The following is a 27,285-nucleotide window of genomic DNA, read 5'->3' as shown; positions in this document are numbered from 1 at the left end:
TCTTTCTTGCCCTAATAACCCTAGATTTAGTACCCTCAATTTTAAAATCTTTTTGAATGGTTTTTCTCAAAGAATCAATGGGCCATTTTGGGTTGTCTTTTATTTCAAGAAGACACCTCTTTGCAAGCTAATTAGATGATGCTTGTGCATTTTCATATACCCTCTCACAGGTATGTTGATCATGTAGCGATTAAATTTTCCATGCAATGAGAGTTGAATTCCAAGTCACATAGCATCTCCATGGACACTCTTCTTTCATACAAACAACAATTATTCTAGCACCTTCATTCCTTTAGTAAACAACATCAAAGTCATTCAATACTGCAGCATATCTGACAAGTGTCCTAAACTTTGGGTTTGCAAATTGCATTCCATTCTTAAATTTGGATCACACGAGTCGTTCTCCTCATTGAATTGATGATGTTATTTTCTTGAAATGTCTATTTCATCTTCATCAGAAGGCAAACTTACTAAGTCATCACTGCATTCTATATCAGATAGAATATGAAAAATAATATCTGTATCGAGAAAATATTTGTACCCATTCGTTAGGATATAGATATGGTTACTAAATTCCATATCTGATAGAATATGATTAAAGATATTTACTAAATTCTAAATTCATTAGGATATGGATATGGTTACTAAATTCTATATCTTATAGTAAATTACAAATATAGATATTTTATGAAATATCCAGATCCATAACTGAAATGTCCGAATATATGTTGATCGTACATTTGCAGCAGTTTTAATCCTTAGTTTATTTAAGGTTAATTTCGATGATCAAGAGATCTAGTCTGAGGCTTTCAAATATAACGAACATTTTAATGAACTCTTTTGTATTGTACGAACCATTTTTTTTCAATATTATCTCATATTCATTTTGTATCCATATGTATATATGTTTGCGTATCTGCTTGTATATCTGTTTCCGTATCTGATTTTAGTGGATAATGACGTGAATTTTCTTACCAATGGATATATTAATATTCATATCATTATCTGTAATTGGTAAGCGGATATGAATAGGGTAAGTACTATCAAGGCATTGCACTTGCAATTCAAGTTATTAAAGGACTACAGTTGCACTCCACATCGGAAAGAATGTTCCAAGTATCTGTCCCTTTGACCTTCTCTATATGGGTTTAAGACGCCTTTACAAAGAGATCATATTTACTTCCCCTTGAATGATGTGGATATACTCAAATGAAGTATTCAGGGAAAAGGACCCAAAATCAGCCATGGAACTAAAGCACAAGTTGGTTAAAGACCGACTCAGTCCAAAACTGACCCCTGTTGATTTATGTTTGCGTAGATGTACTCTTCATATTTTATTTGGAAGAAAGCCAAAGCAACAAATCTAACTTTTAATTCCAACACCCGAGTAATTCTAATGTTCTAGAGATCAGAACATGACTCATCCAAGATCTTCCTGCATCTGATCATCAACTAAAAAGTGTTGTTGCGCTATAATCTGAATTTCGCTACTGTCCAAACAATTATTGATCATTGAATTATAGAAAGGAAATAAGATTTCTTAATTCCAAGGGAAGTTAGCACTCAATTTTCATCAATATATTGAGCTTATCAGCAAAATAATACCTAGTCTACGTATGCGGTTAGTGCGTGTTAGCTGGGAATAGGTTGATGTCCTTGTACAGAGTTAATGTGTTTCTCAATAAAAATGGAATTGTAAGGCGAATTTAGGAGGAGAGGAGTCAATCATTTTGGACCATTAATTTGGTAATTAATGTAACATACCATTTTGCTCTCAATTATTGCTGATAATACAATGGCCAAGCTTTCACAAGTTTCTGTGTACATAATTTGCTGAAACGGCTCAAAACAAAAGAACAAAATGAATCCAACACGATGAGCAGATTCCTGTTGCTTTCTGATAGTGTACAGAAATAAATTATTTTCAGAGAAAAGGAATTGACTAGAATCTGCAACCGATCAATTTAGTTTTAAGGCTGTTAGAACGTTGGTAAGAAATTATCCCCCGTGTGCTCGAAGTATAAAACTACATAAAACTCAGAATCAGATACAATGAGATCCCTACGAAAACTGGAAGGGCAGTGGCGGACCTATTCACGTTCAAAGTGGTTCACTTGAACCACCTGAAATTTTGCAAATATATATCTACCATTTGTTATGCAATCCCACCTCAAATATATATCTACCTCAAATATATATCTACCATTTGTTTTGATTGTTAACCTCCATAAAAACTATACATTTCACAATTCACATAATAAAGCTTCTTTAATATAGAAGATAAATTAACAAGAAATTAGTATCACATCATCCCTCTCTCTCACATAAGTATAGAGTCTTAAGTCCAAGCTTGTATGCTAATGTCAAATGATTTAGTTAGTTTACTTAGGATGAAAATTTATACATTCATTAATCGTATGTAATAGATTTACTTTATGTAATTTTACAAGGACGTTTTTATAGTATCATTGCATCAAAGGGATATTGTTCGAACAAAAAAATTAACACATATTTTGAACCACCACTAAAAAGGCTCTAGATCCGCCACTGTGGAAGGGGAAGGCAAAATTGTATGACTTGATTATAAAATAAAACCTACGGCATATCATAGAACGTAGATTACACATGGTTGTATTTTCGAAAAGTATAATCTGAAAAGAGAACACCATAGTTACATCCTCCCAAAAAGAAGACATGTACATATGAAGTACATGATGCTGGTCACCTGATGCTGATGAACGATCAAAATAGTCAATCAAAGACTATAAGACAACGAAAGAAATTTAGTGGCAAAAGCACAGTGGCGGACCTATTCACGTTCAAAGTGGTTCACTTGAACCACCTGAAATTTTGCAAATATATATCTACCATTTGTTATGCAATCCCACCTCAAATATATATCTACCTCAAATATATATCTACCATTTGTTTTGATTGTTAACCTCCATAAAAACTATACATTTCACAATTCACATAATAAAGCTTCTTTAATATAGAAGATAAATTAACAAGAAATTAGTATCACATCATCCCTCTCTCTCACATAAGTATAGAGTCTTAAGTCCAAGCTTGTATGCTAATGTCAAATGATTTAGTTAGTTTACTTAGGATGAAAATTTATACATTCATTAATCGTATGTAATAGATTTACTTTATGTAATTTTACAAGGACGTTTTTATAGTATCATTGCATCAAAGGGATATTGTTCGAACAAAAAAATTAACACATATTTTGAACCACCACTAAAAAGGCTCTAGATCCGCCACTGCAAAAGCAAGAATCTAATTCAACTAAAAGAACTAAAAGAGCACCTCGGTGAACTGCAACTGAACCCTACCAAATGAAGTACTCTTAAAAGGACTTGACCCAATATTCAAAAAACTATACCCGGTTCACCTTCAAATACTTATCGTCTGAATGATGCCTAAAAGCAAATAAGATACGCCTGCTAGAATCTTGTCAACAAATTATTCTCGCAGTTGCGTTATGAATTAAGTGAATATTTTGTCCATGGAATGGTTAACTACATAGAAATTTAGTTCACATAAGTTTCTGTTACTTACTGATGAGGCCTATCCAAATGGGCCGGCCCGGCCGGGCCCGGTTTAAACGGGACTCGAGCAGGCAAACCCGGGGTTTAGACCAGGGCCCAGTTTTTTTCTTTTTTTTGGTTAAAAAAATTCAAGAGTAAATAACAATAAATTAAACGAAATTTTGATAAAAAAATCAATCATATTATTAATCACTTGTAATTATATAATTTACAAATACAAAAAATTATAGAAATTAAAATAATAAAAATAAATTCTTTATTAATAATCAGTTAATCACTAACAATTACAAAATTTTATTTTGGAATTTGTTGCATCACAATAGATGAATACATCCCAACTAGGTTGGCACCTATCTATATCATTATCATTTGCAACTCTTTTAAAAATAATTTATCACAAATTTTCAGCTAAGAAATAAAAATTACAAACTAATGAATAATTTCTACTCTTTAAAATAATTTATCACAAATTTTCAGCTAAGAAATAAAAATTACAAACTAATGAATAATTTCTACTCTTTATCTCTATCTGCTATTCCCAACTCTTCACTAATGAATAATTTCTACTCTTTATCTCTATCTGCTATTCCCAACTCTTCAAGTTTATCTTCAATACTGGCTATCTGATCGATGCTTTAAGTTTTCTTCTCGCACCTCCACCAATCTTGTAGATACATTACCGCATATACGGTATACAGATCTAACGATGTCTTGTGGTCATCGATCAAACATCTTGCTGTGTTGAAGGCGGATTCCGAACCTACCGTGAAAACCTGCACTATTAGTAAGTCACGAGTCATGATGAAAAGTATAAGATATGAAACTGTTCAATATACTCTCCACAATTGCAAAATATCGAAACTATTATTTTGACTTTTAACTAAAGATGCAGTTAAATACTATTTAATTTCAGAAACTTCCATTGATGATCCAGATCCAGATCTACCAGTTAGCTAAGCTATCAATAACTCCCTATCAAAATTCTTACATTTGCCCTGACTTGAACTCGTAGAAGCAAAAGCTATAGACTAATGTGTACTGACACCATATCTAGATGTATACTCATCATATAATCTTTGAAAATAAATTATAATAGTATTATGATGAGTAAGAGCAGTAATAGTTTGACCATCATCAGTGTCTATTATCATGTTGCAATACAAAGAATTTAACAAACTTCGAAGGCCAATATCCTTCAAACATGGATCGGTAAGAACCCCCAAACCAAAAATAATAGGAATAGGTCTAAAATACTTATTAAATTTACTTTCCATTTGAAAAATCATATTTCTAAAATAATTATTCATACGATAATTATTAAATTTTTTGAATATTTAAAACTTGTAAAGCAGCTTGAATAATAGTTGGATAATAACAACGAGATAATAACATAGCATCATAAACAAAATTATAACATCTCTTTCACACTATATATAACTGACCATTCATCCTCAGTTTTTCCATACATATTCCAAAGCTAGAACAATAAGTATAGAAAGTAATAAAATCATTTATAATTTCTTTATACTCTATTGCTACATTTAACATTGCATAAGTAGAATTCCACCTATGGTCTACATCTTTTGGAATTAATTTGGGTTTAAAAATTTTTCTTTTACACAATTGTTTTTATCTTTGAAGTCTTTGTTCAGAAGCATTATGAGCATAAACTATTGTCCTAACCTTTTCTATCATGGATTTAGTTTCACCAAATGTACTTTGAACAATTAAATTTAAAATATGAAACATACATCTAATGTGAAAAATATCACCATGACATGCCAATAACAAAGATAATTTAATATAATCAAAAACTACATTACTATTACTTGCATTATCTAGTGATAAAGAAAATATTTTTTCTGAAATTTCTAATTTTATAAGTTCTTTTATTATTAATTTTGCAATATTAATACTACTATGCGAATCATCAAATGCAATAAAAGAAATAATTCTTTTAAACATTTACCAATTATATTCAATGTAGTGTGTTGTGATACATAAATAACTAGTTTGTACTCTAGATGTCTAAATATCAGAAGTTAAGAAAATTTACAGTTTAAACTTTGAAAAGAAGAAATTATTTTTGTTTGTTCCTCGTGATAATATTTCAAAATATCACGTTGACAAGTTTGACGAGAAATTTTTTTAAATGCAGGATAAAAACCATCTATAAACTTATTTTCAAAGTCATCATCTTCTACTAATTTAAAAGGAATGTTTTAAAGAATAATAAACCTAATGCGCATTTCTTAGCTCTAACTGCGTCATAGTTCCAACTACCGAAACTACCAGAATATGAGGATTGAGAGAGTAAAGATTGTCAGATATCACCTAGAGGCGTTGTCTGACCTTTGTTGTGTTTTTGTAAATGGCGTTTGAGGTGGTTGATGCCTCTTTTATGATGAGCTTGAAAAATATGGCCGCACAATGCACACTTAGCCTTCTGGGTGAGAAGCCTACCGTGTTTATCCCTGGTGAGTTCTATCTTCTCGAAGAAGTCCCACACATCTGTAAAATCCTAAAAATTTGTGAAATAATTTTTGATAAGCTTGATTATGATTGGTGATCATTATGAGATGAATGGATCAGTTTGGAATCGGTTTGAGATCGATTCATAGTTTCAACCTTGATATCGCAAGTCTACAGAAAACTATTATTATTTTATTTTTAGAAATTTTTCTGTTAATCAAATGTGCACAAGATTTGCGCCATTAATCTTAGAATGTCAATACCGTGCTGCGGTTAAAGTTTTGTTGTGTTCTGACGACGGATACTGAAATACTATTTTGAGACGGTATCGCGAGTCTTTTAGCATCTGTCGTATTTAAATTTTTAATAATTTTTCTATTGATCAGATGAATGTGAGATTTACACCATTGATCTTAGAATTTCAAGACGGTGTTGTGGGTAAATTTTTTTTGTTTTTTGAAATCCTATTTTTAAATATATATATATATATAATTACTCACCTAACACTGACTAATCTTTACTATGCCAACAACCAATTATAATTATTTTATTATTTTTAAAGGGTTATAAAAAGGGGGAGGGGAGGAGAGCTCTTGGCACACTCACGAAGAAAGAGAGAGGGAGAGAGAGAGAGAGAGAAAAGAAAGGGAAAAAGGAAGGGGATTTTGGCTATTCGAAAGAACGAATAGGGATTTCAATTCTAGAGTTCAATAAAGACAAGATTATCTTTTTCCAATCCCATCCCGGTTCATTTTTATTTTGATAGATTTAACTCTAAATTGATGAATAAAACTTTAGATCAAATCCCTAACTTATGAATTACTACTCACCACCGATGTATATGTCCACCGTCGGAACTACTGTTACTATTCATACGTACGGGGATACTATTCATAAGTACTATTACTATTCATACAAACTTTACTATTAATAAGTACTGTTACTATTCATACGGACGGAGTCTGAAATTCTATTTTTAAATAATATTATATATATATATATATATAGAGAGAGAGCAAGACTCCTATCAACTTAAGTTGATGTCCACCAAAGTTTGTAGCCACACATTTATTAATATAAAACATATTATTATATAATATAAGGATCCCTAGGCAATATGAGTGGTTAAAAACTTTGGTGGACACACTATTTCCTATCCACTTTGGTGGACCCAACACTGCCTAATCTTTACTCTGCAAACAACCAATTATATTTTTTTTTCTTATAGAGGGTTATAAAAAGGGGGAGGGGAGGAGAGCCTCTGAGCACACTCACGAAGAAAGAATAGAGAGAGAAAGAGAAGGGGGAAAGAGAGAGAAGAAAAAGGAGATTTTGGCTATTCGAAGGAATGGATAGGGATTCCAATTCCAGAGTTCAATAAAGGCAAGATCATCGTTTTCCAATCACATCCCAGTTAATTTTTATTTTTATAGATTAAACTCTAAGTTGATGAATAGAACTTTAGATCACATCCAACTTATGAATTACTATCCACCACCGATGTATCTGTCCTCTGCCGGAATTATCATCACTATTCATAAATACGAGTACTATTCATACGTACGAGTACTATTCATGCATACGAGTATTATTCGCATGTATGGTACTATTCATAAGTACTGTTACTATTCATACAGACAAGTACAATTTATAGTACTGTTACTATTTATACATACGGTACTATTCACGAGCATGATACTATTCACAAGTACTATTGTTTTTCATACGTACGGAGTTACTATTCACCACCGGTGTTAACGCTCATCAACGGCGCCACTATTCACCATCGGAAGTACTATTCACCGCCGGTGTTACTGTTCACCACCGGTGGTGCTGTTCACCATCGAAATTACTATTCATCGATAATAGATTGTAGAGTTCTACACGTTGTGAACGTTCGTCTCTAGTCAACCGATGCTCAAGGGCAGTCGACTGACATGTTAAATTGATGATGAAGGATTTTTTCGTGCTTGTTTGGTTGTGAACACGAGGTTCAAACCGTATGTACACATGCGCGATCATGGAAGTACACACATAGAGTTTTAGCACATATGGACCTCCGGGAGAGGATAATTTCATGTTTTGATTTGACAACGGCTGGGAGATGATTAGTTAGAATAGTATATGTGTCTGTATGGATACTGTTGATGAGCACAGCTCAGTACTGCTTAGAGTAGTGGGTTAGTATACCGTTGAAGTAGTCCGTTGAGCCGTATTTACAAGATACATGAATAGGTAGTCCGTTCCGCATGGTGATGCGATAGGAATGCCTAAGGAGGCAGTCCATTCCGCATGGTGATGCGATGAGGCTAATGAGCTGTACCTATAGGATGCCCAAAGAGGGCTCCGCATGGTGATGTGATGGCGCTAGTGAGCCGTATTTTCTTAGGATTCCTGAACAGGTAGTCCGTTCTGCACGATGATGCGATGAGCTATAAAACTTTACAAGAGATAGTATTGTGAAACTTTTGACAGCTTGAGTCTTAGGCAAGACTTAGTCATGAACATGGTTCACTGTTGAGTTATATTGTGACGAGGTATATTGTATTAAGAGTTTTACCGGATTATGTACTTGCATCCGTATCAACAACCCAAGGGTAGTATGAGATGTTTGGTTGACATATATAACTTGGTCTGGTTGATATTTTAGTATTGCATTCCTTTATTATTTTTCTTAGTTTGGAGTTAATATTTAGTGATTTACAATTTGGGACACATAGTATATAAATAAGGGTTTCCTTGTTTGGATTATTTCGCTCGACGTACTAGTCTCGTGTTATGGATTTCTAAATATTAACTCTATTTAGTACTGGGTAAATGATTTAGGTAGATTATGCACTTTATAGATAGAGACTCTATGAAATACGTTAGCCCTTCCCTGTGGGCGGACAGAGATGTTCTTGCTAAAGTGCTCTGACGCTGTTATTGTTTTCTTTTTTTTTCTTTTCAAGCAACGGGTCAGAGTTTCGGAGAGCTGCAGGTTGACGGAGATTTAGCCTAGTTGCCGTCTTCCATAGATAGCCAGTTAGTGCTCCATAGTGGTTTAGTTATGACTTTAGTTTATTTTAGAGATGTATTTCATTTTGGAGGCTGAGTGCCTTTGTATTATTAAGTTGACTCTATTGTATTAGAGATGCATTACTCTTATTTCAGTTCATCAGTTGTACTCTCTTTTATTCAATTGGAACATGATTAATTTTTTTGGACATCTCTTCTCTATATCATGTTCATTGCATTGTTATCTTTATTCTATCTGTTTTGTACATATACTTGATTATTAGTTGATTCCACTAGAAAGATATTATTGTGATGGTGAAACATGTTGTTGCACAGTGTTGGGTGCATGGCAGGTTTGATATCTTTGAGTTCACCTTGGACTGTAACCATGTGTGAAATTATGGGCGTCACAGTTGGTATCACATCTCTAGTTCCAGCATCCTTAGGATATCCTGTGACGAATCGTGGAGCTAGGATAGAGTTTCCTTAGGGCTCATGTATAAGGTGCGCTAGGAATTCCTAGATTGAGTGAGGCCGTAATACGTGAAACTCGAAAATTTTTGAGAAAATTTTTTTATGCCTAACTTACTTTGATTATAAAGTATTTTCAAAGAATATTATGTGTTATGTTTTACTATTGTTATGTACTATGTTATTAACGTGTGTGGTCTCATTTACTGTGTCTAATAAGCTCTCCTCCTAAACTTATAGATCTCAGGACGAGGATGAGGACGACGTGGATCCCGTGCTTAGGGAGGTGGACAAGCTGAGCTAGAGCCCGAGCTGTAACAGGCTCCACAGTATTTGATTGACCTCCTGACGCCGATTGCGGCCAGGCTTGTAGCACTTGAGAAGCACGTAGAAACTCCAAATCAGACACCAAAGGTTCCACCTAGAAGAATCGCTTACAGCAGTACCACTATCAACCATTGATAGGGCCACCGAGCAAGAGACCTGGCTCCGTTTGGTGGAAATATACCAGAAGATGAGGGCACCAGAGTTTCAGGGCACATCGGATTCACTCGCAGCTCATAAATGGAAGGAAGATGTGGGGAACATCCTAGACATGCTTAACGTCGACTCAGTTCAGAAGCAGAGTTTAGCAGCTTTCAACCTCAAGGGTGATGCCGGAGGATGGTACAAACTTCAATTCACCCAGAGCAACGAATGACACTTACTTGGGAGGACTTTGCTTATTTTTTTGACGAACAGTATGTCTCTTCCACGGCAAAAGCCATGAAAGAGTTAGAGCTATCCAGATTGGAGCAGGGAGACATGTCTGTAGCTAATTATGAGAGTAAATTCATAAGCTTACTTCGATTTACTAGCATGTGACAGACAAGAGAGTGTCAGACTCAAATGTTTCTGATGGGACTTCACCCAAGCCTTCGCCGCTATCTTGTTTCTAGACGATTCCGCTCAGTTTGAGAGGAAGCCGCCGCCACCATTTCACAGGAAACAGAGACTACAATCTTTCAGAAGAACAAGGAAGGAAACTCTAAAGCAGGACAACCTGGGGACAAGGGTAAGGGCAAGAGATCTTTTTCAGGACCCGGACGACCTCTACAGCGGGGTAAGAGTTTTCAACACCAGCAGCAAGGCCCTTATAAGAAGGGATCGCAACAGGATTCGAGAGCGACACAACGACGCAAGATTCATAGTGCTTGTTATAACTGCAAAAAGATCGGACATAAAGCAAAAGATTATCGCAGTGCACCAGTAGGAGGCTAGCAGGGCAAGAATCAGGATCAGCAGCAGTAGAACCATGTGCAGGACCGAGGATAAGGCCTGCAGCTGAGACTTGAGGCACCGCCAGCAGTGCCGAGGATTGAGGGACTGGTTCGTGCTATTCAGGAAATTCCACAAGGACATATAGTTTCATCCAAACACTTCGGCACAGCAGACCGTAACTTCAGGCAGAGTGTATGCAATCATAACTCGTGATCATGGTGCGAGTGGGACCATCATGGAAGGTATGTTCCTTGTAAACTCCTTCCCAGCCCGTATTCTTTTGGATGCAGAAGCTTCGCATTCTTTCATCTCCTATGATTTCATGATTAGACTCCAGCTAGTTGCACAACGTCTAGATATTCATTTGTTAGTTTCCACCCCTTTAGGTGATGTGTCACTTCTAGAGAGCATTTGTAGGAGATGCATTATCAGCCTAGATGAGTCTGAGTTCGTAGTCGATTTGGTCATCCTGCGTATGTCCGAGTTCGATGTGATTCTTGGTATGAATTAGTTATCTTCCTACCATATTAGTATCAACTGTTTTCCGAAGATAGTCAGCTTGCGAGCGTTCGATGGGTCAGAGTTGGTTGTAGTGACCACACGTGGCAACCAGTTTACGGAGTTATTTCTAGCATACGTCGAGGAGGTGATGATGCGGGATCGGGGTGTCGATTTGAATGAGATACGAGTAGTCTCAGAGTATTAAGATGTCTTTTAGGATATACCTAAATTGCCTCCAATGAGAGAAGTTGAGTTTTGCATCGAGTTATAGTCGGACACAGCACCGATATCCCGAGCACCTTGTCGTATGGAGCCTATTGAATTGAGAGAGCTACAGATTCAGTTAGATGAGCTTTTATCTCAAGGCTTTATTCGCCGGAGTCATTCTCCATGGGGAGCACCGATTCTCTTCATCAAGAAGAAGGACGGCAATATGCGGTTGTGTATCGATTATCGCGAGTTGAATAAGGTTACCATCCGGAACATGTATCCACTACCAAGAATTGATGACTTATTCGACCAGTTAGCAGGAGCACAATATTTCTCAAAGATTGATCATCGATCTGGTTATCACCAGTTGCGAGTTAGAGAGATGGATATTTTCAAGACAGCATTTTTAACTCAGTATGGGTCTTTTGAATTTCTTACCATGCTATTTGGGCTAACCAATGCACCCGCAATATTTATAGATTTGGTAAACCGGGTTTTCCATCCATACTTGGACCAGTTCGTGATCGTGTTTATCGACGACATCCTCATCTACTTGAGATCGGAGGCCGAGCATGAGCAGCATCTTCGATTGGCATTACAGACTTTGTGGGAGCACCAGTTATATGCTTAGTTCAGCAAATTCGAATTTTGGCTATCAAATGTCAGATTTTTGGGCCATGTCATTAGTAAAGAGGGCATTGCAGTTGATCCAGCCAAGGTGGAGGCAATACTTAATTGGGAGCCGCCGAAGACCGTCACAGAGATTTGTAGTTTCTTGGGTCTGGCCGGCTATTATAGGAAGTTCATTCAGGACTTCTCTAAGATTACTACCCTGTTGACACGCCTTACGAAGAAGGGTGTATAGTTTGTTTGGGGACTGGAGTGTCAGAAGGTCTTTGAGACTTTGAAGGCAAAGTTGACTACTGCACTAGTGTTGATCATCCCGAACAGTGATAAAACCTTCGTTGTCTACACTGATGCATCTTTGTCGGGTCTAGGAGGTATATTGATGCAGACTCAGAGAGAGGTTGCTTACATTTCAGACAGTTGAGGACTCATGAGCAGAATTATCCCACTCACGACTTAGAGTTAGTAGCGGTAGTCTTCGCACTTAAAGTGTGGAGGCATTATCTTTATGGAGTTCAATTCGAATTGTTTACAGGCCATCAAAGTCTGAAATACCTCTTCTCTCAGAAGGAACTCAACTAGAGGCAACGGCGATGGGTCGAGTTCATCAAGGATTATGAATTCACGCTTCAGTATTATCCAAGGAAGGCGAACGTCATAGCAGATGCTTTGAGTAGGAAGCATTATCATAGGATTGCAACTTTGAGGTGTTCGTTGTATCGAGACCTTCATACACTCAGTCAGTTTGACTTCAGACCAGCAGTCGGTGGATGCAGCGCATTTTTAGGAGCATTAGCCGTACAACCTTCATGGATGGATAGAGTGATCAATGCTCAATTAGAGGACTCTTGTATTCAAACCCGAAAGGGAGAAATTTCTAAGGAGCCTAAGGCAGATTGGACCATCAGATTGGGTGGAGGTCTTCGAATGAAAGGCCGGTTAGTAGTGCTCGATAATCCGCAGTTGAAAAAAGATCTGTTTGATGAGGCACACCGTACCAGGTACACTATGCATCCAGGCACAACCAAAATGTATAAGGACTTGAAGAGACATTTTTGGTGGAGCGGTATGCGTTGGGGTATTGCAGAGTATGTAGCGAAGTGTTTTACCTGTCAGCAAGTGAAGACAGACCATCAGAGACCCGCAAGCACCTTACAGCCCTTACCCATTCCTGAGTGGAAGTGGACAAATATTTCGATGGATTTTATTGTGGGCTTGCCAAGGTCTAACAAAGGAAACAATTCGATTTGGGTGATTGTTGATCGGTTGACGAAGTCGGCGCACTTCTTACTAGTGAAGACGAATTTTATGACGAAAACTTATGCGAGGGTTTTCATTCGGGAGATAGTACGATTACATGGAGTTTCAGAGACGATCATATCGGATCTCGGCTTAGTTTTCATATGGTATTTCTGGAAAAGCTTCTAGAATTCTTTCGGTAGTCAGCTATTATATAGTGGTGTCTTCCACCCGCAAACAGATGGCCAAACAGAAAGGGTCAACCAAGTGTTGGAAGACATGTTGCGGGTATGTGTCATTGATTTTCAGGGTAGTTGGGAGGATCATATTTCATTGATTAAGTTTGCCTACAATAATAGTTATCAATCTACTAGAGGCATGGCTCCTTATGAAGCATTATATGGGAGACCTTGTAGATCTCTGATTTGTTGGGTAGAGCCAGATGATAGCTTTCTACTTGGGCCATAATTGGTTAGACAAACTTTAGAGAAGATAGCGTTAATTCGGGGCCGTATTCTTGCACCACAGAGTCGGCAGAAGAATTACGCCGATCAGAGGCGACGACCCTTAGAATTTCAAATTGGAGACTATGTCTTGTTGAAGGTATCACCTATGAAAGGTGTCAAATGGTTTGACAGACGGGGAAAACTTGCCCCGAGATATATTGGTGCATTCAGGATTGTAGATTGTGTTGGAACTGTCTCGTACCGATTAGATATTCCAGGGTCGATGTCTGGAGTGCATGACGTCTTTCATGTTTATATGCTTAAGAAACACTTACGCGACGAGGAGCAAGAGAGAGTGTTTAATGCACCGGATTTGGAGCTCCAGGCAGACTTGACCACCATTGAAACCCCTATCCGCATTCTTGCCAGAGAGGTCAAGAAACATATGAATAAAATGATCTCGTTAGTCAAGGTCCAGTGGAATCAAAAAGGAGCTGAGGAAGCTTCTTGGGAGCGCGAGGAGGATGTGTGTCGCGACTACCCACACCTGTTTGAACATGTATATTATGAGTCATAGTACTGTTATGTTCATATTATCTATATAGCTGCATTTATAATTAACGCTAGAATGTGGGTATTAGCACTTAGCTCCTAATCATTCGCGAAGCATATGCATATATATTATATATATATTATATATATATATATATATATATATATAATATATATATATATATTATATATATATATATAATATATATATATATATATATATATATATATATATTATATATATATATATATATATAAATAAATAATTAAAATATATTATATATATATATATGCGTGGGTTCCTGTTTGGTTTTTTGCCCGACGTACTAATTCTATTTAATTAGGCGATTAAGTGGATTATATCACATTTTAGATTATTAAGTATAAATATCGCTTGTAATTCATATCTGGGGATTAATGGTACGAGATGTATATATGAGGGTTTCCTTGTTTGGATTATTCTCTCAACGTGTTTTTCTCGTATTATTAATCTTTAAAGAGAATTTGGGGACAAAATTCTCTTTAAGGAGGGGTGAATGTAAAACCCTAATAATTTGTAAAATAATTTTTGATAAGCTTTATTATGATTGGTGATTATTCTGGGATGAATGGATCAGTTTGGAATCAATTTGGGATCGATTCGCAGTTTCAGCCTCGGTATCGCGAGTCAACTGAAAACTATTACTAATTTATTTTTAGTAATTTTTCTTTTGATCAGATGGGTACGAGATTTACACCATTGATCTTATAATGTCAAGACCGTGTTGTGGTTAAAGTTTCGTTGTGTTCTGACGACGGAGATTGAAACACTGTTTTGAGACGGTATCGCGAGTCTGTTGGCATCTGTCGTATTTATATTTTTAATAAGTTTTTTTATTGATCAAATAGATGTGAGATTTTCACCATGGATTTTAGAATTTCAAAACGGTGTTGTGCAACAACCAATTATAATTATTTTATTATTTTTGAGGGTTATAAAAAAGGGGAGGGGAGGAGAGTTCTTGGCACACTCACAAAGAAAGAAGAGAGAGAGAGAGAGAGAGAGAGAGAGAGAGAGAAGAGAGAATAGAGGGAGAGAGAAAAAGAAAGAAAAGAAAGGGAAAAAGGAAGGGGATTCTGGCTATTCGAAGGAACGAATAGAGATTTCAATCCCAGAGTTCAATAAATGCAAGATCATCTTTTCCAATCCCATCCCAGTTCATTTTATTTTGATAGATTTAATTCTAAATTGATGAATAAAATTTTAGATCAGATCCCTAACTTATGAATTATTATTCACCACCGATGTATCTGTCCACCGTCAGAATTACTGTTACTATTCATACGTATGTTGTACTATTTATAAGTACTATTACTATTCATAGGTATGAGGTATTATTCATACAAACAGTACTATTCATAAGTACTGTTACTATTCATACGGACGAGTACAATTCATAGCACTATCACTATTTATACATATGGTACTATTCACGAGTACAATACTAGTCATAAGTACTACTGCTATTCATACTAGGGTACTATTCATACGCACGGGAGTTACTGTTCACCGCGAGAGTTACTATTCACCATCGGTGTTAACGCTTATCACCGATGTCACTATTCACCATCAGAATTACTATTTACCACCGGTGATGTTGTTCACAATCGAAATTACTATTCACTGATAATAGATTGTAGAGTTCTACACATTGTACACGTTTGTCGTTGGTCGACCGATGCTCAAGGGCAGTCGACCGACAAGTTATATTGCTGATAAAAGATTTTTTCGTGCTTGTTTGGTTGTGAACACGAGGTTCAAACTGTACGTATACATGCGTGATCATGGAAGTACACGTATGGAGTTTTAGCACACACGGACCTCCGAGAGAGGATAATTTCATGTATTGATTTGACCATGACTGGGAGATGATTAGTTAGAATAGTATATGTGTCTGTATGGATACCGTTGATGAGCACAACTGAGTACTGCTTAGAGTAGTGCGTCGGTATACCGTTAAAGTAGTTCGTTGAGCCGTATTTGTAGGATACCAGAATAGGTAGTCCGTTACGCATGGTGATGTGATGAGGATGCGTGAGGAGGCAATCCATTCCATATGGTGATGCGATGAGGCTAATGAGCCGTACCTATAGGATGCCCGAAGAGGTAGTCCGTTCCGCATGGTGATTTTGACCATATTTGTGATTTTGACCAAAATACCCCCAAAAACGATAAAAACGGCCAAAATTTGAGGGTATTTTGGTCATTTGGCTAGGGGGCTGCCTCTATAAATAGAGGGAGTTTTCATTTGTTTTTCCCATCTAAAAGTCATCTACTTCTCTCTAATACTCTCTAATGCTTATTTTTGTTCTTTAATTCTTCAATTAAATGGCTTCCTTCTCTGACTTTGAAGGGCAAATCCCAACTCCCGATGTTGAAATGAGTCCAAGTACTCCTACTACAGGAGCTACAGTTACTCCTTCTACTCCTACCGATGTTGATCACGAATCCGATGGCGATAATTCTGCACCTAGAGCTCGTAATAGACCGAGATCCGATGTTGTTACACTCCTGATTTCACACATGACTACAGTCCAAGGTGAACCCAAAGATGTCAAACCTGTCATGCACCCAATACTATGCAAAAACATGTTTCACCATCACAGTAATATCTTTCTAGTGGAATCAACTAATAATCAAGTGTAGGTACAAAGCAGATAGAATAAAGATAATAATGCAATGAACATGATATAGAGAAGAGATGTCCAAAATAGACTTAATCATGTTCCAACTGAATAAAAGAGAGTACAACTGATGAACTGAAATAAGAGTAATGCATATCTAATACAATAGAGTCAACTGAATAATACAAATGCACTCAGGTTCCAAAATGAAATACATCTCTAAAATAAACTAAAGTCATAACTAAACCATTGTGGGGCACTAACTGGCTATCTATGGAAGACGGCAACTAGGCTAAATCTTCGTCAACCTGCGGCTCTCCGAAACTCTGACTCGCTATCTAAAAAGAAAGAGAAATAAAAAAAAAGAAAACAACAACTACGTCAAAGCGCTTTAGCAAGAACATCTTCGTCCGCCTCTAGGTGAAGGGGCTAACGTATTTAACGCAGGCTCTACTTAAATCATTTACCCAGACTAAATCGGGGAATATTAAGAAATCCAGCAAAGCACGAGACTACTACTCCGAGCGAAATAATTGCAAACAAGAAAGACTCTCATATATATATATATATAATATATATAATATATATTAATATATATATATATATATATATATATATATATTATATATTATATTATATAATATATATATATATATTATAATATATATATACATATATATACATATTAATTAACTATATTATATATGATTACTATATTATATATATAATATATATAATATAATATATATAATAATATATTATATGATATATATGCATGTGCCTTAAAAAAACTGTAAATCGCTAAATATTAACTCCAAAATAAGAATAAATAATAAATGAATGCAATATTAAAATATCAACCAGACAAAGTCATATATGTCAACTAAACATTTCATACTACCCTTGGGTAGTTGATACGGATACAAGTACATAATCCGGTAAAACTCTCAATACAATATACCCTATCGCAATATAACTCAACGGTGAACCATGTTCATGATTAAGTCTTGCCTAAGACTCAAGCTGTCAAAAGTTTCGCAGTACTATCTCTTGTGAAGTTTTATAGCTCATCGTATCATCGTGCGGAACGGACTACTTGTTCAGGCATCCTAATAAAATACGGCTCACTAGCATCATCGCATCACTATGCAGAACGGACTACCTCTTCGGACAACTACAAGTACGGCTCATTAGCCTCATCGCATCACCATGCAGAACGGACTGCCTCCTCAGGCATCCCCATCGCATCGCCATGCGGAACGGACTACCTATTCAAGTATCATGCAAATATGGCTCAACGGCCTACTTCAATGGTATACAGATGCACTACTCTAAGCAGTACCGAGCTGTGCTCATCAACGGTATCCATACAAACACATATACTATTCTAACTAATCATCTCCCAGTCATGGTCAAATCAATACATGAAATTATCATCTCTCAGAGGTCCGTGTATGCTAAAACTCTATACGTGTACTTCCATGATCGTGCATGTGTACGTACGGTTTGAACCTCATGTTCACAACCAAACAAGCACAGAAAAATCCTTCATCAGCAATTTAACCTGTCGGTCGACTACCCTTGAGCATCGGTCGACCAGCGACGAAGTGCACAATGTGTACAACTCTACAATCTATTATCAGTGAGTAGTAATTTCGATGCTGAACAGCACAACCGGTGGTGAACAGTAACACCATCAGTGAATAGTAATTCCGATGGTGAATAGTAACACCGGTGATGAGCGGTAACACCATCGGTGAATAGTAACTCTCGTAGTGAATAGTAACTCTCATACGTATGAATAGTATCAGTACATATGAATAGTATAGATAGTAGCGTACTCGTGAATAGTCGTATGTATAAAGTACATATGAATAGTAGCAGTACTTATGGATAGTAGTGTACTCGTGAATAGTCGTATGTATAAATAGTAACTGTACTATGAGTTGTACTCATCCGTATGAATAGTAACACTACTTATGAATAGTGTCGTATGTATGAATAGTTATAGTATTTATGAATAGTACTCGTACGAATGAATAATAACAATACTAATGAATACTTACAATACTTAGTATCGTACGTATGAATAGTAACAGTAATTCCAGCGGAGGACAGATACATCGGTGATGAATAGTAATTCATAAGTTAGCGATTTGATCTAAAGTTATATTCATCAATTTAGGGTTTAATCTATCAAAATAAAAATTAACTAGGATGGATTTAAAAAAGATGATCTTGTCTTCATTGAACTATGAAATTGAAATCCCTATCCGTTCCTTCGAATAGCCAAAATCCTCTTCCTCTCTCCCTCTCTCTCTCTCTCTCTCTCTCTCTCTCTCTCTCTCTCTCTCTCTTCTTTCTTCGTTAGTGTGCCTAGAAAAGTTTTTAGTAGACTCGCGATATCGAGGCTAAAACTGCGAATCGATCTCAAATCAATTCCAAACTGATCCATTCATCCCAGAATGATCACCAATCAAAATAAAGCTCATCAAAAAATTATTTCATAAATTTTTAGGGTTTTACATTCACCCCTCCTTAAAGAGAATTTCGTCCCCGAAATTCCACATTCGTATCTTAGAGATTAATAATACGAGAAAAGCACGTTGAGGAAATAATCCAAACAAGAAAACCCTCACATACACATCTTGTACCATTTATCCCCAGATATGAATCACAAGCGATATTTACACTTAACAACCTAAAATGCGAATACTCCCACTTAATCCTAATTAAACGGAACTAGTACGTCGGACGAAAAATCCAAACAAGGAACCCCCATATATATACTATATGTTCCGGATGATTAGGAGCTAAGTGTTAATACCTACATTCCAGTGTTAAGTATAAAAGTGGCTATACATATTATATGAACATAACAGTACTATGACTCATAATATACCTGTTCAAACAGGTGTGGGTAGCCGTGACACACATCCTCCTCGCGTTCCCAAGAAACTTTCACAGCTCCTTTTCGATTCCACTGGACCTTAACTAACGAGATCACTTTATTCCTAAGTTTCTTGTCCTCTCTGGCAAGAATGCGGACAGGGGTTTCAATGGTGGTCAAGTTTACCTGGAGCTCCAAATCCGGCGCATTAAACACTCTCTCTTGATTCTCGTCGCGTAAGTATTTCTTGAGCATAAAAACATGAAAGACGTCATGCACTCCGGACATCAATGCTGGAAGATCTATCGATACGAGACTGTTCCAACATGATCTACAATCCTGAATGGACCAATGTATCTCGAGGCAAGTTTTTCCAGTCTGCAAAACCGTTTGACACTTTCATAGGTGATACCTTCAACAAGACATGGTCTTTAACCTGAAATTCTAATGGTCGTCGCCTCTGATCGGCGTAACTCTTCTGCCGACTCTGGGCTGTAAGAATATGACCCCGAATTAACGCTATCTTCTCTAAAGTTTGTCTAACCAATTCTGGCCCAAGTAGCAAGCTATCATCCGGCTCTACCCAACAAATCGGAGATCTACAAGGTCTCCCATATAATGCTTCATAAGAAGCCATGCCTACAGTAGATTGATAACTATTATTGTAGGCAAACTCAATCAATGGAATATGATCCTCCAAACTACCCTGAAAATCGATGACATATGCCCATAATAAGCCTTCCAACACTTGGTTGACCCTCTCTATTTGGCAATCTATTTACGGGTGGAAGACACTACTATATGATAGCTGGCTGCCGAAAGAATTCTGAAAGTTTTTTCCAGAAATACAATGTGAAAACTAAGCCATGATCCGATACGATCGTCTCTGGAACTCTATGCAGTCGTACTATTTTCCCGAATGAAAACCCTCGCATAAGTCTCCACCGTAAAATTTGTCTTCACTGGCAAGAAGTGCGCCAACTTCGTCAACCGATCAACAATCACCTAAATCGAACTGTTTCCTTTGTTAGACCTTGGCAAGCCCACAATAAAATCCATCGAAATATCTACCCACTTCCACTCAGGAATGGGTAAGGGTTGTAGGGTGTCTGCGGGTCTCTGATGTTCTGCCTTTATTTACTGATAGGTAAAACACTTAGGTACATACTCCGCAATACCCCTACGCATATCGCTTTACTAAAAATGTCTCTTCAAGTTCTTATACATTTTGGTTGTGCCTGGATGCACAGCGTACCTGGTACGGTGTGCCTCATCAAACAGATCCTTTTCAACTACGGATTATTGGACACTACGAACCGACCTTTCATTCGAAGACCTCCATCCGATCCGATGGTCTAACCTGTCTTGGGCTCCTTGGAAATTTCTCCCTTTCGGGTTTGAATCCAAGGGTCCTCTAATTGAGCATTGATCACTATATCCATCCACAAAGGCTGTACGACTAATGCTCCCAAAAATACGTTGCATCCACCGACTGCTGGTCTGAAGTCAAACTAACTGAGTGTATGAATGTTTCGATACAATGAACACCTCAAAGTTGTAATCCTGTGACGACGTTTCCTACTCAAAACATCTGCTATGACATTTGTCTTCCCTGGGTAATACTGAAGCGCGAATTCATAATCCTTGATGAACTCGACCCATCATCGTTGCCTCTGGTTGAGTTTCTTTTGAGAGAAGAGGTATTTTAGACTTTGATGGTCTGTAAACAATTCGAATTGAATTCCATAAAGATAATGCCTCCACACTTTAAGTACGAAGACTACCGCTGCCAACTCTAAGTCGTGAGTAGGATAATTCTGTTCATGAGTACTCAATTGTCGTGAAATGTAAGCAACCGCTCCCTGAGTCTGCATCAATACACTTCCTAGACCTGACAAATATGCATCCGTGTAGACAACAAAGGTCTTATCACTGCTCGAGATGATCAACACTAGTGTTGTAGTCAACTTTTCCTTCAAAGACTCAAAGACCTTCTGACACTCTAGTCCCCAAATAAACTGTACACCCTTCTTCATAAGGCGTGTCAGCGGGGTAGTAATCTTAGAGTAGTCGTGGATGAACTTGTAAATGAACTTTCTATAATAGCCGGCCATACCCAAGAAACGAATCTTTGTGATGGTATTCGGCGGCTCCCAATTAAATACTGCCTCCACCTTAGCTGGATCAACTGTAATGCCCTCCTTGCTAATGACATGACCCAAAATTTGACCTCTGATAATCAAAATTCGTATTTACTGAACTTAGCATATAACTGGTACTCTTGTAAAGTCTGCAATGCTAATCGAAGATGCTACTCATGCTCGGCCTCCGATCTCGAGTAGATGAGGATGTCGTCGATAAACACGATCACGAACTGGTCCAAGTATGGACGAAAAACCCGGTTCATCAAATCCATGAATATTGCGGGTGTATTGGTTAGCCCAAATGGCATGATAAAAAGTTCAAAAGACTCATACCGAGTCAAAAATGTGGTCTTGGAAATATCCATATCCCTAACTCGCAACTGGTGATAACTAGATCGAAGATCAATCTTAGAGAAATATTGTGTTCTCTACAACTGGTCGAATAAGTCATCAATTCTCGGTAATCAATTCATGTTCCGGATTTTGACCTTATTCAACTCGCGATAATCGATACATAACCGCACATACTGTCGTCCTTCTTCTTCACGAAGAGGACTGGTACTCCCCACGGAGAATGACTCCGGCGACTAAAGTCCTAAGATTAAATCTCATCTAACTGAATTTGTAGCTCCCCAATTTCAGCAGGCGCCATACGATAAGATGCTTGAGATATCGGTGTTGTGTCCGACTGCAAATCGATGCAAAACTCAATCTCTCTCACTGGAGGCAATCCACGTATATCCTGAAAGACATCCTGATACTTTGAGACTACTCATGTCTCGCTCAAATCGACACCCCGATCCTGCATCATCACCTCCTCGATGTATGCAATAATGACTCCTCAAACTGGTTGCAACGTGTGGTCGCTACAACCAACTCTGACCCATCGAATGCTCGCAAGCTGACTGTCTTCGCAAAACAGTTGATACTAATATGGTAAGAAGATAACCAATCCATACCAAGAATCACATCGAACTCGGACATACGCAGGATGACCAAATCGACCACGAACTCAGACTCATCTAGGCTGATAATGCACCCCCTACAAATGCTCTCTAGAAGTGACACATCACCTAGAGGGGTGGAAACTGACAAATGAATATCTAGAGGTTATGCAACTAGCTGGAGTCTAATCATGAAATCATAGGAGATGAAAGAATACAAAGCTTCTGCATCAAAAAGAATACGGGCTGGGAAGGAGTTTACAAGGAACGTACCTTCCACGACGGTCCCACTCGCACCATGATCACGAGTTATGACTGCATACACTATGCCTGAAGCTGCGGTCTGCTGCACTGAAGTGTCTGGAACATATGAAACTATATGTCCTCATGGAATTTCCTGAATGGCACGGACTTGTCCCTCAATCCTCGGCACTGCTGGCGGTGCCTCAAGTATTAGCTGCAGGCCCTATCCTTGGTCCTGCACATGGTTCTACTGCTGCTGACCCTGATTCTTGCCCTGCTGGCCTCCTACTGGTGCACTGTGATAATCTTTTGCTTTATGTCCGATTTTTTTGTAGTTATAACAAGCACCATGATTCTTGTGCCGTTGTGGCGCTCTCGAATCCTGCCGTGATCCCTTCTTATAAGGGCCTTGTTGCTGGTGTTGAAAATTCTTGCCCCGCTGTGGACGTTGTCCGGGTCCTGAAAAAGATCTCTTGCCCTTGTCCCCAGAATGTCCTGCTTTAGAGTTGCCTTCCTTGTTCTTCTGAAAGATTGTAGTCTCTGTTTCCTGTGAAATGGCGGCGGCGTCTACCTCTCGAACTGAGCAGAATCATCTAGAAACAAGGTAGCAGCGAAGGCTTGGACGAAGTCCCATCAGAATCATCTTAGTCAGACGCTCTCTTGTCTGTCACATGCCCGTAAATCGAAGTAAGCTCATGAATTTACTCTCATAATCAGCTACAGACATGTCTCCCTGCTCCAATCTGGATAGCTCTAACTCTTTCATGGCTTTTGTCATGGAAGAGACATATTGCTCATCAAAAAAATAAGTGAAGTCCTTACTAGTAAGTGTCATTCGCTACTCTGGGGTGAATTGAAGTTTGTACCATCCTCCGACATCACCCTTGAGGCTAAAAGCTAGTAACCTCTGCTTCTGAACTAATTTGACGTTAAGCATGTCTAAAATGTTCCCCACATCATCCTTCTATTTATGAGCTGTAAGTGTATCCAATGTACCCTAAAACTCTGGTGCCATCATCTTCTGGTATCTTTTCACCAAACGGAGCCAGGTCTCTTGCTCTATTGCCCTATCAACGGTTAATAGTGGTACTGCTATAAGCGATTCTTCTGGTGGTGGAACCTCCAGTGTCTGATTTGGAGTTGCTACGCGCTCCTCATGTGTTGCAAGCCTAGCTGCAATCGGTGCTAGGAGGTCAATCAAATACTGTGGAGCCTGCTACGTCTCGGGCTCTGTCTCAGCTTGCCCAGTTCCCTGAGCACGGGATCCACGTCGTCCTCGTCCTCGTCCTGACATCTATAAGTTCAGGAGGAGAGCTTATTAGACACAATAAATGAGACCACACACGCTAATAACATAGTATATAACAATAGTAAAACATAACACATAGTATTCTCAAAAATATTTTATAATCAAAGTAAGTTAGGCATAAAAAAAATTTCTCGAAAATTTTCGAGTAATGCGTATTACGGTCTCACTCAATGTAGGAATTCCTAGGAACTCTATACATGAGCCTAAGGAAATTATATCTTAGCTCCACGACTCGACACAAGATATCCTAAGGATGTTGGAACTAGAACTCTGATACCAACTGTGATGCCCCTAAATTCACACATGGTTGCAGTCCAAGGTAAACCCAAAGATGTCAAACCTGCCATGCACCCAACACTGTGCAACAACATGTTTCACCATCACAGTAATATCTTTCTAGTAGAATCAATTAATAATCAAGTGTAGGTACAAAGCAGATAGAATAATGATAATAATGTAATGAACATGATATAGAGAAGAGATGTATAAAAATAGACTTAATCATGTTCTAACTAAATAAAAGAGAGTACAACTGATAAACTGAAATAAGAGTAATGCATGTCTAATACAATAGAGTCAACTGAATAATACAAAGGCACTCAGCCTCCAAATTAAGATACATCTCTAAAATAAACTAAAGTCATAACTAAACCACTGTGGAGCACTAACTGGCTATCTATGGAAGACGACGACTAGGCTAAATCTCCGTCAACCTGCGGCTCTCTGAAACTCTGGCCTACTGCCTGAAAATAGAGGAAAAAAATAAAAATAAGAAAACAACAACAACGTCAGAGCGCTTTAGAAAGAACATCTGTGTCCGCCCCTAGGAGAAGGGCTAACGTATTTAATGGAGACTCTACTTATAACGTGCATAATCTACCTAAATCATTTACACAGTACTAAATAGGGTTAATATTTAGAAATCCACAACACGAGACTAAGACGTCAAGCGAAATAATTCAAACAAGGAAACCTCATATATATATATCATGTGTCTCAAATTGTAAATCGCAAAATATTAACTCCAAACTAAGAATAAATAATAAAGAAATGCAATAATAAAATATCAACCAGACAAAGTCATATATGTCAACCAAACATCTCATACTACCCTTGGGTAGTTGATACCGATAAGTTGATATCGATACAAGTACATAATCCGGTAAAACTCTCAATACAATATACCCCGTCGTAATATAACTCAACGATGAACCATGTTCATGATTAAGTCTTGCCTAAGACTCAAGCTGTCAAAAGTTTCGCAGTACTATCTCTTGCGAAGTTTTATAGCTCATCGCATCATCGTGCGGAACAGACTACTTGTTCAGGCATCCTAAGAAAATACGGCTCACTAGCATCATCACATCACCATGCGGAACAGACTATCTCTTCGGACATCCTACAGGTACGGCTCATTAGCCTCATCGCATCACCATACGGAACGGAATGCCTCCTCAGGCATCCCCATCGCATCTCCATACAGAACGGACTACCTATTGAGGTATCCTGCCAATACGGCTCAATGGCCTACTTCAATGGTATACTGACGCACTACTCTAAGCAGTATTGAGCTATGCTCATCAACGGTATCCACACAGACACATACTATTCTAACTAATCATCTCCCAATCGTGGTCAAATCAATACATGAAATTATCCTCTCCCGGAGGTTCGTGTATGCTAAAACTCCATACGTGTACTTCCATGATCGCACATGTGTACGTACGGTTTGAACCTCGTGTACACAACCAAACAAGCACGGAAAAATTCTTCATTGGCAATTTAACATGTCAGTCGACTGCCCCTAAGCATCGGTCGACCAGCGACGAACGTGCACAACGTGTAGAGCTCTACAATCTATTATCGGTGAATAGTAATTTCGATGGTAAACAATAACACCGGTGGTGAATAGTAATTCCGGTAGTGAATAGTGACACAGGTGATGAGCGATAACTCCCACGGTGAACAGTAGCCTCATACGTATGAATAGCAACAGTACTTATGATGAGTATCATGCTCGTGAATAGTACCGCATGTATAAATACTAATGATACTATGAATTGTACTTGTCCGTATGAATAATATTAGTACTTATGAATAGCATCCGTGTGTATGAATAGTAATAGTATTTATGAATAGTATCCATATGCATGAATAGTAATAGTACTCATGAATAGATGAATAGTATTAGTACGTATGAATAGTAACAGTACTTATGAATAGTACCCATACGTATGAATAGCAACAGTAATTCTGGCGGTAAACAGATACATCGATGGTGAATAGTAATTCATAAGTTAGGGATTTGATCTAAAATTCTATTCATCAATTTAGGGTTTAATCTATCAAAATAAAAATTAACTGGGATGGGATTGGAAAAAGATGATCTTGCCTTTATTGGACTTTGGAATTGAAATCCTTATCCGTTCCTTCACATAGCCAAAATCTCATTCCTCTTTACCTTTCGTTTCTCTCTCTCTCTCTCTCTCTCCCCTTCTCTTTTTATCTCTCTCTCTCTTCTTTCTTCGTGAGTGTGCCAAGAGCTCTCCTCCCCTCCCCCTTTTTATAACCCTCTAAAATGAAAATAAAAATTATAATTGGTTGTTGGCACAGTAGCTCTCTCTCTCTCTCTCTCTCCCCTTCTCTTTTTATCTCTCTCTCTCTTCTTTCTTCGTGAGTGTGCCAAGAGCTCTCCTCCCCTCCCCCTTTTTATAACCCTCTAAAATGAAAATAAAAATTATAATTGGTTGTTGGCACAGTAG

At 37.7% G+C, this 27,285-nt stretch overlaps 1 pseudogene; it reads right to left on the bottom strand.

Moving 5' to 3' along the window:
• Positions 1 to 27,285, bottom strand: part of LOC109841789 — a 147,455-nt pseudogene that overhangs the window by 117,088 nt on the left and 3,082 nt on the right.

This window comes from Asparagus officinalis, chromosome 5 (assembly GCF_001876935.1).
Source record: "Asparagus officinalis chromosome 5, Aspof.V1, whole genome shotgun sequence".
Classification (NCBI taxonomy): Eukaryota; Viridiplantae; Streptophyta; class Magnoliopsida; order Asparagales; family Asparagaceae; genus Asparagus; species Asparagus officinalis.
This window is presented reverse-complemented; position numbering and strand designations above follow the sequence as displayed.